Source organism: Sceloporus undulatus, chromosome 2, assembly GCF_019175285.1.
Source record: "Sceloporus undulatus isolate JIND9_A2432 ecotype Alabama chromosome 2, SceUnd_v1.1, whole genome shotgun sequence".
Classification (NCBI taxonomy): Eukaryota; Metazoa; Chordata; class Lepidosauria; order Squamata; family Phrynosomatidae; genus Sceloporus; species Sceloporus undulatus.
Window position 1 is genome coordinate 285,364,196 of NC_056523.1, and position 15,008 is coordinate 285,379,203.

Below are 15,008 nucleotides of genomic sequence, written 5' to 3' on the forward strand. Positions count from 1 at the left end.
AGCCTTTTCCTGTTCATATGTTTTCATATATGTTTGTTGAAAAATTCAGAAAAGCCATCTTTACACATGAAAAAAATATTCATTTAATCTATAGTTGAATCAAAGAAGTTTCAGTGTTGATAAGGCAAAAATTAATTGTCTTGAAGGTTACTTTCTATCTCTGCCTGTTTTTCCTTACTTTCAGAGAGAGTCATCTAGCCACAGTGAAGCAATTTGGAGTCCTACAGTTTTCAAGCAAAGAGGAAAACACAATCTTTCTTATATTGAGTGAATAAGCTACATAAACTTGTTCTTGGCAAAAGCTATTCCAGCTAGTTAGCCAACTAGCAAAATAAAGTAACAGTGTGTCTTTGTCCTCCATTTTCAAGCAAGCATCCAAAATAACGTACTACTTTCCTCAACATATTTTTAGGGTGTGTGAAGAAGGTGATTCCCTCTCCACACCCTTAAATAAAACATTTACACAGAACATTTCTGCAGTTACTTTCAGGAGACATTTTTCTATAACTATTTCAGACCAACTGTGGTAGGAAATAAAAAGAGCTGAAACACTTTCCCTTGACATTTTTGGCTGTGATCATCATGGTTTGGCTTGGCATTTGTAGCTGGTTTTATATGATGCGCACATGGCCACACAGCAAAACCAATTAATCAAAAAATTATGTTGTCTTCACAATACACCTCTGTTTCTCCTCCAGAATATCTCCACAAAAGCAAAGTAAGACAGGATGTTAAGCTTGTGAATGTTTCTTAAATAAGACTCCATGACTTTGTTTGCTGATCTGAAAAAAGGTTGGAGTTGAGCAAAAAAATAAATAAATGCAGAACAAGTTGCAAACACGGGGAAAATAAAAATATATATACAAGGAAAAAACTACTTTATGTGTCCACAATTTTTTATTTGCCCATAAACTACATTTATGGCATATTGGCAGCTTACTTATACCCAGGGCTTTTGCTACAACAGTAAAAGAAGATTCCTTTTGCCAAGGAACTCAGACAAAGTTCCCAATTTACTACCTAAAACACCACCCATGCATATCTCTTATTGCTCATGCAATCAGATGGTAATGAACTATTTTGAATGTTGCAAATCTTTGGCAGGTTTTTGTGTGTTCTAATGAAGAAGAAAATCCATTGCAGAATATTATTTGCATATGGCATCTTAAATCTCCATGTGATCTGGATATGACTAAATAGGGAGGGACTAACAGCCTATATTTGGGGTTTGCTTCATGCTTGCTTCTGAACCTATAAAATCTGGGCCAAGTTATGCAGGCTACAAATTGAATGCCTCATCTTGAGGTGTGTGTGTATGTGTGTATGAGAGAGCCAGCATGGTGTAGTGGTTTGAGTGTTGGACTGTGACTCTGGAGATCAGGGTTTGATTCCCAGTTCAGTCATGGAAACCCACTCGGTGACCTTGTCACACTTTCTCAGCCTCAGGGGAAGGCAATGGGAAACCTGCTCTAAACAAATCTTGCCAAGAAATCCCCATGATAGCCTTAGGGTCACCATAAGTCGGAAGCCACTTGAAGGCACACAACAAACATATATGCAACAATTTACCAGCAACACCAGAACAAAGATCTACCAATACCTGAAGCATAATGGAAAGAAATGTGAGACAAGAACTGGAGCTTGGGAAAATTTCTTTGGGGAGCACAGCTCCCAGAATCCCAGTCAGTGTGAACAGTGACCATGCTGCCTAAGGAATACTGGGAGTAGTATTCAAAAACTGATGATTTATTTATTTATTTCACTTATATGCTGCCTTGAAGGGACCCAAGGCGAGTCAAAAATTTAAACACATTACAATAAAATTTAGAACAGTTAAAATAATTAAAACAACAATATAAAATTACATTTAAAATATAACAGAGGTTAAAAGGCAATGCACATGTTTAATATAAAAATCACCATGGATTACTTATGTTTTAAATGCTTGCTTGAATAAAATCATCTTAGCCTGTCACTGAAAGGCAAGCAGGGAGGGGGTCAAACTACCCTCCCATGGAAGGAAGTTCCACAGGGTGATAGCAGCTTCTTGTGTCCTCATCAGGTGAGCCTGCAATGGTGGTGGGACCAAGAGAAAGCTTGACCCCAATGATCTTAGTGTTCTGGCAGGTTCATATGGGGAGATATGGTTCTTCAAATAATCTAGACCTAAGCCATATAGGGATTTATAGGTCATGACCAGCACTTTGAATTGTGCTTGGAAATGAACTGGTAACCAATGAAGCCATTTCAACAAGGGAGTTATATGCTCCCTATGACTGGCCCTGGTCAGCATTCTGGCTGCAGCATTTCGAACCTGCTGAAGTTTCCAAACAGTTTCCAAAGGCAGTCCCACATAGAGTATGTTACAGTAGTCCAAAGGGGATGTAATCAAGGCATGTCACCGTAGCCAGATCTGACATCTCAAGAAATGGATGGCGCTGGCACACACTCCTCCTGCAAATGTATTCCTGGCCACTGCTGAGATCTGGGCATCAAAATTGAGAGATGAATCCAGAACACCCCAACTGCAAGGCTGAGATTTCAGGCAGAGTGTACCCCCATCCAGCACAGGCAAGGTCCCTATTCCCTGATCTGCCTTACAACTGACCAGGAGCACTTCTGCCTTGTTTCGATTAAGTTTCAATTTGCTTGACCTCATCCAGTCAATTACTGGTAACAGACATTGGTTCAGTACAGAGACAACTTCCTTGAAATCAGAAGGGTAGGAGAGATAGAGTTGGGTGTCATCCACACACTGGTGACACCTCATCCCAAAACTCTGGATGTCTCCCAACGGTTTCATATAGATGTTAAACAACATGGTGGACAAAGCAGAACCCCGAGGAACCTCACAGGCCAATGCCCAGGGGATTGAACAGGGGTCCCCCAACACCACCTTCTGAGTTTTCCCTTCCAAGAAAGACTGAAACCACTGCATAACAGTGCCCCCAAGTCCCATCTCAGAGAGGCAGCCCAGAAGGATACCATGGTCGATGATATTGAAAGCCACAGAGAGATCCAACAGGACCAACAGGGATACACTCCTCCTGTCCAGCTCCCTGCATCAGTCATCCACCAAGATGACCAAAGTTGTCTCTGTCCCAGGTATGAAGCCAGATTGAAATGAATCTAGATAATCCATTTCATCCAGAAACTGCTACAGCTGGGAGGTCACCACCGACTCCAGAACCTTGCCCAAGAATGGAATATTAAGATCCTGCATCATCAGACATAGCTACAACAATGCAGCACCATATTCTGCATCCACAAATTCAACCATCCATGGCCTGAAATGTCTGTCTGTCGTCGGTCCTAAATCAGCGCTGTCTGTCCCTTCTAGCTAGTCTAGCTATCGATCTATCTATCTATCTATCTATCTATCTATCTATCTCTGTCTAATTCCACAAATCAATCTTTGATCTTGACATTTTACATAAGAGACACCATTACTATTCCATTGTTTATAATGGAACCTGAGCATCCACAGATTTTGGAATCCATGGGGAGTGGGTGGTGGTCCACTCTATGTCCCAGTTCAGCACCCCCACAAATCACTTCATAAGCCAAGTGGTTGAACCAATTGAAAAAGCTCTGAGACACTGAAAAATAGGCACAGTATGATGACACATCCCCACCAGCAAGGCATTGTGCAAAAAAGTAGTGGCAGGGATCACTTTGCATCTGATTTTTTTGTACTGCTCCTATCTGGTGGGAAGAGCTTGGACATGTCATCACTGAGGGCCATCATGTCAGAACTCCTTCAGTTGGTTCTAATCTGGGTTTGGGGTGAAATTTTCAGTCGTGACAATAGTGCCACAACTGTAAATGTGAATGGCAATATTTACAATGCCATTAAGTCTGATTTATCATTTCATAAACATTAAACAAAATGCTAGCTGTATTTATTTTCCTTTTTAAAAGAAAGATCAGTGGGATTTATGTCTTAGCAAACGTATTTGATGGCCTCTAAGAGTTGTATAATCAATTATTACATTTCTATAGGCATTAACTTTGAAAATAAAAGCAATGTGCCTCATACTGGGCGTCAACTGGATCTGGATGAAAATAAGGACCTTTCTGTAAATTATATTTCTCCATCTCAGATGACATCTGAAGCACCAGCCGTAGTCTAGCAGTTAGTGCTATTCATCTTCTTAAAATGCCTGGCTTCCTTGTTCTTGTAACATTATCCACCAGCAGTAAATTATTGATTTGATTAAAAAGCTATTTTATAAGTTTACTTGACAGAGATACTGTTCTGCAATACCTTCAGGCAAAGGCCATTAATGCCTCACTCTGTTCTCCACAACTGGATAATTTATACATAACCTTTTAATATTCACACATAAAGGCATGTGGCTAAAGGTTACATCATCATTAATGGAGCCCTATCTCCTCTCTCTCGCACACACATACACACACACACACACACATTTATGTCACAACTGTGTAAGGTTATAGGGCTATACAAAATCAGATTTATAGGTTAACCACTTTATACTCTTTTGCTATGGAATATGAAATTAATCATGTCAGAATAAAATGTTCCACATACTGAGCTTGCCCTTTTCATTTGTACCCATGTAAATTCAAATTCCAGACACAAAATTAGTTTTGACTTCACTTTTTAAAATACTTCTTCCACATTCAAAAATAACATACTTTATTCTATATTAATCACTGGAACGTTTCAACTGATCAAAAAATAATAAACAGAGCTACCACTATGGTTGTAACAAAAGTGGGGTGAAAAGAAGGGAAATGTGCAAAAGTGTTCTTTTTTTTTTTTCTGACTCCTAGCTGCAAACTATACCCATTAAGAGTATTATTTTGAAAGCTTAGGTTTGGGTCCCAGAAAGAGTCTGGTTCTAGATATTGCAAAGGGAATGGAATCTAATAGTCTGTTTCTTGGGTTCCAGGAATGTTAGGGATAGACTTCAGTCCCCTTATAACTAGCAAAAGATGTTATATCTAGTCTAATGGGAGATAGCTGACACTTTACAAATAGCATTATCAGTAAAGTGTTACCATTTTTGTAGAAAAAGGCTGTAGGCATTCTGTAGAAAAAGGCTGCCACACACATCTCGAAACAGATCTCCCAACAGATAAATTACCTGAGTCTGACATCTACTGGTAGTGTGTTCAAATTACAGTTGTAGAAGAATGATGTGTTTGTGGAGTGTGTGTATATGTGTGTGCATGTGCACATGTGTGCACGTCATGAATTTCATAGGTTTTCTTAGACAAGGAATACTCAGAGGTGGTTTTGTCAGTTCCTTTCTCTACAGCACAGCACCAGGCATTTGTTGGTGGTCTCCCATAAAAGTACTAACCAGGATGGACCCTGCTTAGCTTAATACTGTTCAAAATCATTTTTTCTAGAAGGAAGCAGTGGGAGGGAGGACTCCCGAGTTCACTATAAGAACAGGCAGGAATGTTGGACTAGTTTAATCATTCTGTTTAATGCATGTCATTTATCTATTTATTTTTAAAATGTTTTAATTGTACTTTTTGTTTGTTTGTTTGTTTTTTAATTGCTGTGAAGCCGCTCTGAGTCCCAGTCCTGGGAAAAGAGCGGGAAATAAATAAATAAATAAATGAAAATATGCAATAGATCACCTCACTGCATTAATGGCTTTTTCACTGTGCCACAGAGTGTGCCTTTGCCTATGTACAATTCAATTTTATCAAACCACTGCAGCAGCTGACAAATCCCAGGTGGGCCGCAGCTGCTGCTGCTGCTGCTGCTGCTGCTGCTGCTGCTGCTGCTGCTGCTGCAACTTGCAGTGAGGAAGGAAGGAAGGAAGGAACACAGATAGCGCACATCCTTCTTTTCCTTTCCCTCAGAGCCCTTTGTCATTCAAACTGCATCCTCCTCCTTTCCCTTCCTACAGTAAGGAGTATCAGCACATCCCACCAGAGCTTGAGAGCTGCCAGGGCAAGGCTTTGGACTGAGTACAAAGACTTAGAGAATAACTCCATGCTCCACGTTCAAAAAGAGGCCTTTTAAAGCACAGGCCACACTTAGACAAACCTATGTCACAGGATGCTGCTCATGAAGAGGAGCAACCCTCCTCTACATACCTGCAGTGGCATATGGGGTGGTGCAGACCACACCAGCTCACACCTCTGAGGAGGAGGAGGGGTGACAACCAGTCGGGCCTTCCTCCTACCTTCACCACTGCTGTGGCTCTCTTGGATGAGGGAGCCCAGGTACTGGAGAAAAAGGGCCAAATGCATGTGCAAGCACCCCTCCCACCTTCTCAGGTGTTGTGGCTCTCTCAGATGAGCAAGCCAAAACAATGGAGGAGGAGAGGCAAACATGCAAGCACTCCTCCCACCTTCTCTGGTGTTGTGGGTCGCTCAGATGAGGGAAACAAAATACTGGAGTAGTAAGGGCAGCACACACCCCTTCTGTCTCTTCCCACTGCCTTCCACTTGCCCAGCTGCCTTCCCAGCTCCCAGCAGCCCTGAGTGGCCATCTGGGTGTTTAGTGGCTTCAGGCGGGCAGCTGAGGCAGTGTGAGGAGGGGAGCAGGGCAAAGTACCCCTCACTGCTGCCTGACAGGCCTTTTTGGGTCTGGCTGGGCAGCGGGCAGCTGGAGAAGGGGGCAGGTGAGAAAGATAACAGGTGGGAAAGGACAGGGCAGGTCTCTGTAGATGAAAAACTGCAGGGTATATAAGTGTAGTATTGTACAGACCAGGGAAAGGTTGATGTTGGCATGTATAAGATCCCACTGTCCTCCCCCCAGCCCCAAAACTGCTCCTTTTTGATACAGCTTTTCAAATAATCCACCCAGCTGGAAAATAGACTGATGGCTGCCTGCAAAGAACGGCTGTGATGCTTCTAACAACTGTGTGAAAAGTGGTTTCAGTGGGTGCGCCTTAACCTGACCCAGTGCACTGGTGAAAATTCCCCTGCTCTACATGGCCTGTATGTATAGGAAGGCACTAGCTAAGCCCTTATTTTCATCCATCACTTCCAAATCATGGCGAACAACACCCTTTAGCAGAGCTTAGAAATGTTACTTGTTTGGATTAAAACTCTTAGAATTCCCCCTGCCAGTACAACCACGACAGATTTTGGGAGTTGGTCCAAAAAAAGAGGAACTTCTATAAACTTTATCCCAAAACACATGTAGCCCAAGATCTTATATTAGCTTGGAAAGTGTCAGTGCCCCTCAGCTTAAGCAAAGAGTAAACCTTAGGCAAAGGGTGACAGCAGCTCCAAAGAATCAATTGTATCCTGGAATGGGGACAAGATGGAACATCTCTAGTGACTCCCCATATGCCTTTGTCTATAAGCTATTGAAAGAAAAGCTCCTGGAGCATGTCCTAGCTAGGAGTTGGTCACTTAAACCATTCTTCTAATAGTCATGGTTCGGCAGCTGATCTTTTTTTTTTTTAAATCTAAAACATCACTTGTACAGCACAATTCTTTAAACACTAATGACAACCATATGCTACAGGGTTTCTTGGCTTTCACTCTTTGCCTTGGATGCAAAGAGATTACATTTGGAAGAGACTTTGGCACTATAAATCAAAACACCATCAATGTCTTTGAAAACTTCCTTATTAAACTTGGCTCCCCCTTCCTTTTACTGCAACAAACTTTTTTTTAAAAAAAAGAGAGAGAGAGAGCATAGAAATGATACAATTTACTTTCCCATGCTTTATGCTATGAGTGAAAAACAATGTCTTATTAAGTTAAGCTATAGTAGTTTATATTATAAACTATGGTGGGATTGAATTTAAAAGGCACACATAAAGTCATATAATAAATACTTGCTTTTACAAAATGGCAGTTCATTGTTCTGCATGCAGACTGCTCCAGGTTCCAGCTTAAGGTTTACCAGATCTCAAGATCTGGCAAACTATCTGAAATGTCAGGGAATTGCTTGATTCTCTTCATGTCCAGTTTGTTATTCTTAGGTACTTTCAAGCCAACTCAGACTTATGACTTTGCCATAAGATTTTCTTGGTAAGATTAATTCAGAGGCAGTTTAGCATTGTCTCCTTCTAAGGCTGAAAGAGTGTAAATTGCCCAAGATTGGACTTCCCTGGTTGAGTGGGAATTGGAATTCCAGTCTCCCAGAGTCCCATTCCAAGATTCAAACCAATACACCATACTTGTCTCCCTCTTGGTCTCTAGGAGGGGAAACAAATCTCAGAATGAATTGCACAGAAGTAAAAGAGCTACAGGGTTGAGATTGACTCGAGGGTGGACAACAACAACAACAACAACAACAACGGGCTTACATTCTTTATGTGATTTTTAATGTAATTCTTTATGCAACAGGGAAACCATGAAGAGTAGCCTGTGGACTGGGACCTCCAACCAAGATAAAACAATTTTTTCTTAAATTTCAACTAAATTCATATGATTTACCTCTGTACCACCAAAATGTTCCTGATGCAAAAACATGGAGACTTCTTGAGGAATCCATTGTTCTCTGCCAATAAAGAGGTCCATGGAATGGAGACATATTAGATTGCAAAAAAAAAAGGGGTCCCTGTTGGACTTTAAATTTCCTGGACTTTGAAAAACTCCCTATTGCCACATGACCAGAAGGAGGATGAGCCTGCCTGCAAAAGATATCCTCCCCAGCATCCGATCTTTACTAAGGCCTGAAAGAACATGCAGGCATCTGACTAACATCTCCAATTAATTTTTCTCCTGTTTGGTTTGTAACCTCTTGTGTGATGAAGAAGCCCATGGAGCTTCAAAAGCTTGCAACAAGTATATTGTGCACTTTGGTTGGCCAATAAAGGTATTACTGATGGATTTTTGTTTGGATTCTTTATGTGAATTAGCCTTGAAGCATATACAACAAGCTTCACCCATTCTTGGGCTCTGTAGGTCAGCACAAACATGTCCCCATGTGTTTTGTGCTTGTGCAGTATCACAGCACTAAAAAAAAAGAAAGAAGGGGGAAAGGGCCTGGGCTACCAGAAAGACTTCTGTAATCCCCAGTATCAACAGGAACCCTAGAAAAAATTATCTGTGTTATATGTGCTGTAGGTAAAGCTATGAGGGATGCAAGTCTTAGTAACTTGTATCTTGCTGTCTGCTTGGCCACTAAAAATGCTTCCCACCCCCAGAACATATGGGTTGCCTTATTATCTGATCAACTGGGTTCTACCTAGATTTGGGCCCATTACCCTCATGCCCATTTCCATAATCAGCTAATCCATGAGCAAAAACAAAGCACCTCCCAACCCATGCCTACTGCACCTCTATGGCATCCATCATCTATGAAGCCATGAGGTTTTCTTCCCATGACACCACAAGAACCAGTCCCTGGGGAACTTTCAAACCACACATTTCTAGCCGTATGATTCCTCTTCAACTGCCATGCCAACATCTTATAGAACCCTGTGATTTGCTATCTCACCAAAGTACAAATTCCAGGATTACACAGGGTGTAACCATGGAAGTTAAAGTGGAATCAGAGTGCTATAATTGTGTAGTGTAAAAGGAATCATTTTTTCCCCAGTTTGGGCCCTGAAACCTTAGGGAATGGCAGATCCTTGTGTTTATTTTTCTATTAACTGTTTGTCAACTCAGAGTCTCCTCACCTACTGTTTTTCTTGCTACAGGCCTGAAGATATATTTTATGTGAGTTATACCTCTAGAGCCCCATAGGGAGAAAAAGACTGTTGATGGGAAATGCATTTGACAGCAATTTGCTGATGAGGAAAAGATGTTATCATAGGGGCTCGACAGACCGCCCCCTTTTCCTAGCCAGATTGGGCCCGATCAGGCCTTTCTAGGAGGGCAGGAAGGCAGTCCAGTGCGGTGACTCATAATGTTGGGTAGAGAATGAGGGATGCCCGAGACATTCCTGGCACATTCTGTGCAGAGACATACAATGATGATGTTAACCTCTAGGAATTCAGGAGGACACTTACAAGGTCTCAGAAAATGTCTTCATTGCCATGCTTCTGTCCACAGTCCATAGGACATGCTTGGCTTTCTATCAGGTCCTGTCTTGGGCTGGGGTGGGGTGGGGGGAGGAGGAGGGCAGCATTAAAAAGGTGGGTTTTCTGTCAGGATTGTTTAGGAAGAGACTTCTGACAAAGAAAAAGGCCATAGGTTGGAGCTAAATCTTCATATGTCACTAACAAGGTGCCAGCCTTTAGGCTATTGAGAGAGGCAGTGGAACTGAACCTAGCATATGCTACTGGGAGAGCAATAATTTCTAAAGTCTCTTAGTTTAGACATCTCATGGTTCTTTTTTTTTTTTTTTTTTTTACATTTTAAAAAATCCCTTTCAAATCACAAAGCATGGCAGAAGAAGGGTTTATATGTGTCTCTACTTCTTGGAAAGACTTGGGTATACTAAGAATCCAGATGTTACGTAGCAAACCATGGCACTCTTTGTATTTCACTGATATATTTATCTATACAAAACCTTTCCTTGAGGTCTAGTTAAACAGCAAGATGGCATTGGAATACTTTCATAACTTAACACATAATATGGAAAAACTCAAGTGTAAATGCCCATTAATGGAGAGATGTTTGACCTCTCATTGTTGTAAAATATGTGGGATGCAATAGCTAATGTCAAATCTTCAGATCAGATGTGAACAAAAAGATTCTAACAAACCAGTTTTTATTTTCAACAGACTGTCACATCATTAAGATGTCGTTTAGCTGGGTTTGTCCTGGTCTGAACTTACATAATCATTATACTTAGTTCAGTTTTGCAGTTTTCTAAGAAACAGACAATACCTAGTAAATGGAAGCAATTGTCACTGGATCACACAAATAACTTCTTCTGAACATCTCTCTCTCTCTCTCTCTGTGTGTGTGTGTGTGTGTGTGTGAGAGAGAGAGAGAGAGAGAGACTGCTATTTATTCTGGTCCTTGCCCTGGTAAAACATGGCCTGTATTTTTGCCCTTTGGTGCTGGCTTGCAGTAGCTTTGTTAATGTGCATTCCTACAGTTTTAATTTTTTTAGAGTTTAGCTGTCTCTCCATGTTCTCTACAAGATCAACTACTCAGTTGCAAATAAATGCTCTTAAAGCCAACATGTCTATCCCTAGTGGTAGAATTCAAAGATATAGCCGTGTTAGTCTGTAGAATCAGTACGTAGAGAGATCTTGTAGCACCTTTGACACTAACTGAAAAAAAATTGGCAGCATGAGCTTTTGTAGACTTCAGTCTACATTTGAGGAAGTAGACAAAAGTTCATGCCGCCAATTTCTTTCTTTCTTTCAGTTAGTCACAAAGGTGCTACAAGATCTCTCTATGTACTGATGTCTATCCCTGTGAGTTGCATCAATTGTGAGGTTTAAGAAGCTGTCACAGAGGAATAACTTGATACAAAGGGAAATGTGAATTAAGGGAACAGCAACCTGGAAGGGGCACCACAAAAGTAGAAGGATAAAGAGGGAAAGAGGGAAAGCCAAACAGCATAGAGTAGGGGCAGGAAAAGTGAGGCCCAAGGGCCATAGGTGGCCCACAGAGGTTGTTTTTATAATCACAACCTTTCCAGACCCTCTAATCAGAGAGAGCAGGGGATAGATTGCTTCTCTTGTAAACCTCTTGAAAGTGGCAATTCTCCTTTTAAATAGGTTACAGCCACCCCATACTGTTTTAACACACACACACACACACACACACACAAGTTGACTTCTGGCACTTGTTTTTGTTTTGTGGCTTTTTTGGTGGTTGATACTCCAGAGGCAGAAAATTGTCCCCTGGACCTGCAGCAGTTACTCATCCCTAGTGTTAACTAAGGAAGATTCAGGGTTTGTTTTTGTAATTTAGAATCCTCTTGGCAAGGATACAGAAGAAATTTGCACTATTCATTTTTTTTTAACAAAGCTATCTAATAATGTATGAGATTACTAACCAGTATATGTGCAGCTGAGATCCTGCATCATAACATAACTATGAGAACGGAGCATCATTGTCATAGTTACACCTAATGATACACACACTTTTCAAACCTAGCTTTGCATCCTGGCAGCACTCTGATCTAAGTGTTTCCAAGGTGCTGAAGATCGAGATACTGGAAAATGGTGTCTAAAGTGCTCTTTTGTTTGAGGGGCACATTGATAACAGGCAGCTGCCACAGCTACTTCTCTTGTGCCCCATGATGAGGAGAGCATCTTTCTCCAGTGCCCTGATCTACAGTGCCTCAGAAACACTTCAGCTGGAATGCTACTAGGCTGTAAAGGCAGGTTTTTGAGGTCACATTCAGTCATTCACAGCTGTAAGTGCAAATCCCTAGTGGTTCCAAGATTACAGGCCCTATCTTACAATTTGTATCTGCTGAACAGGGTTTTAGTTGTGTATTTGTTTGGGTTTCCTGCAGTTTAGTGGTGGTGGTGGGGATCAAAAGCACTAGTTTCTTAATTGGGAAGGAATCACAAGTATCAATTTCATTTAAAAATGGATATTGTAAAAAAGGGGAGGGTGTAGAAAAGGACAAACACTCAAAGAATGGAAACAGCTCTCATATGAGGAAAGGTCAGAGTGTTTGAGGCAGTTTAGTTTAGACACAAGGGTGAGAAAGGAAGGGCATGATAGAGGTTTATAAAATAATGCATGGTCTAGAGAAATTGGAGAAGAAGTTGCTTTGTTTCCTTTCTCATAATGCCAAAGCCCATGGATATTCACAGAAGTTATGTGTTAAGTCCTGAAAGTAATACAATGTTGTTTAACTATACAGCAAGGAAAGGTTTTATACATATAAATATGACAGTGGAAGATAGAAATGCCAAGAAGGCCATGGTTTGTGAAGTAGTATCTGGATTCTCAGTATGCACAAATCTTTCCAAGAAACAGAGACATATATAAAAGCCCTACCTCTGCCATGATTTGAGACTTGTAAGAGGAGTATTTCTTTGAGTTTTTAAAAATGAAAGTAAATAGTAGGAAATTCAAAATAAGTAGATGCATGGTGCCTAGCTAAACTATGAAATTCAATGCAATTAGAACGGCCAATTTGGATGTCATTAAAGGAGAGTGGATAAACTCCTGGGGGACAAGGCTGCCAGTGGCAACTTATTAAGATGTGTAGAAGATGGAACAAGGTCAGTTTTGCTGCACGAGCAACTAGGACATGAGGCAATAGATTCAAATTTCAAAAACGTGGCTCTACCAAAAACATTAGGAAGAACCTCCTGTCTGTAAATGCTATTGGATAGTGGAATGGGCTGTTTCAGGTGATGGTAGATTCTCCTTCATTAGAGGCCTTTAAACAGAAGTTGGATGACGATAATTCAGGAGTGCTTTAACTGTGTATTCCCACATAGTTGGGTTGGGACTGGATGGCCCCTGGGGTGCTTTCCAACTTTATTATTCTGAATCTATATCAACACCACCCCCCTCAGTATCAGAGGCCATGTTTGTCAGTTCCAAGCCTCTTATTGGAGCATCTGGATGCCCAGTATGTAAACAAAATGTTGACCTAAACATGAGGTCAAATACAACATAGCTCCTCCATATGTTCTTTCTTCTTTGAATTATACACAAGCAAATATAGGTAACTGAAATGCATAAAAATACCTTAAAATCCCTAATTGAGAAAAAGGTGTATGAAAACTGAATACCAAATTACACTCAAATTTCCATGTAGGAAGGCAGAAAAGATATTGTCATTCAATACAGAACTTGACTAGGATAAAAATGATGATTAAAAGTAACACAGAACTTTCTGGCTAATGCTTGCCCAATTAGCTAATTTTCATACTTAGTCCAAGTTCCCATAATAATATAAAAATAATATTTATTTACTTATACCCCACTCTTCAGCCAAAAGGCTATTGTCTTGTAGTTTGACTACTGTTGTAGTAGTGGTGGTAAATTAACATTAATGTCTGTAACTCTGCGTTTTTAGTCCTAGAGAACTATGTGTAGTGCTCTATGAACACACTTTTTAACATATTATTTCTTAGCTCATGTCTTACCTACCACATAGAGGCAGAATTCAATGATATAGCCATGTTAGTGCGGAGAATCAGTATGTAGAAATATCATGTAGCACCTTTGAGACTGAAAGAACCATGAGTGACACCATGAGCTTTTTCTTTTAGTTAGTCTTTCAGTTAGTCTCAAAGGTGCTGCAAGATATCTCTTACGACACAGAAATCATTTTTAGAGGGTGTGAGCTACAAATGAAGCCTTGCGTATTTCAGTATTCCAAATGCACAAACCCATGCTTTGATGCACTCATCGCCATGAATGTTGGCCTCTTCAAATGTGTCACTGGCCTTCTTGGCACTCAATCAGCAGTATGCCAATGTTTCATACAAATGCTTACAAGAAGTTACATAAGGCTTGGCTTAACAAATTCCTGTTGATTTAATGGCTCGGGTTGAGACTAATGGCTGGATTTAGTCCAACTGGACCAACCCAACCCAGAGGCAAAAGGTAAGAAAGTTCACTCCCAAAGTACACATACAGAAAGGGACTGGCCCATGTGCTGAATCTTTACAGGTGGTGAAGTAATGTTAATATTGTAATGTCCACCAATGCAAGTTTAGTTTATGGTAGTTTAGGAGATGCCAAACAGGTCATGTGACATGTACATCCTTTTTCCTGAACACAGGGGCATCACTTGTGAGGTGTAGGCCAAACTGGATGATACTCTAAGGGTGATATCACTGTTCCCCAAATGTCTGCCTTCTGAGTTGTATGAAATGAATTGTAGCATTTGCCCAGAACCTTTTAAAACCCTGAAGCTCAGCAGAATAGATGATGTGAGTGGAGCGAGACTCGCTGGGTGGAGAAAAGAGAGACCTCAAGATGTTTTTTTTTAAAAATTTACTCTTTTAAAATTTTCTTTAAAAACATCACATCTTACCAAATTTTCACTTTAACCACATGAAACTATGCACATGTAAAGGCATTTGGACGGTGCATATGATATTGTAATTTAAAGGTCTAACTTTAATTTTGTTAGTTGTTATAGATCACAACTATTGCCAATACATTCAGTGATATATGGGAATTATACTTTTTGAATAAAATTAGTACAATTTTTTTTACTAAGG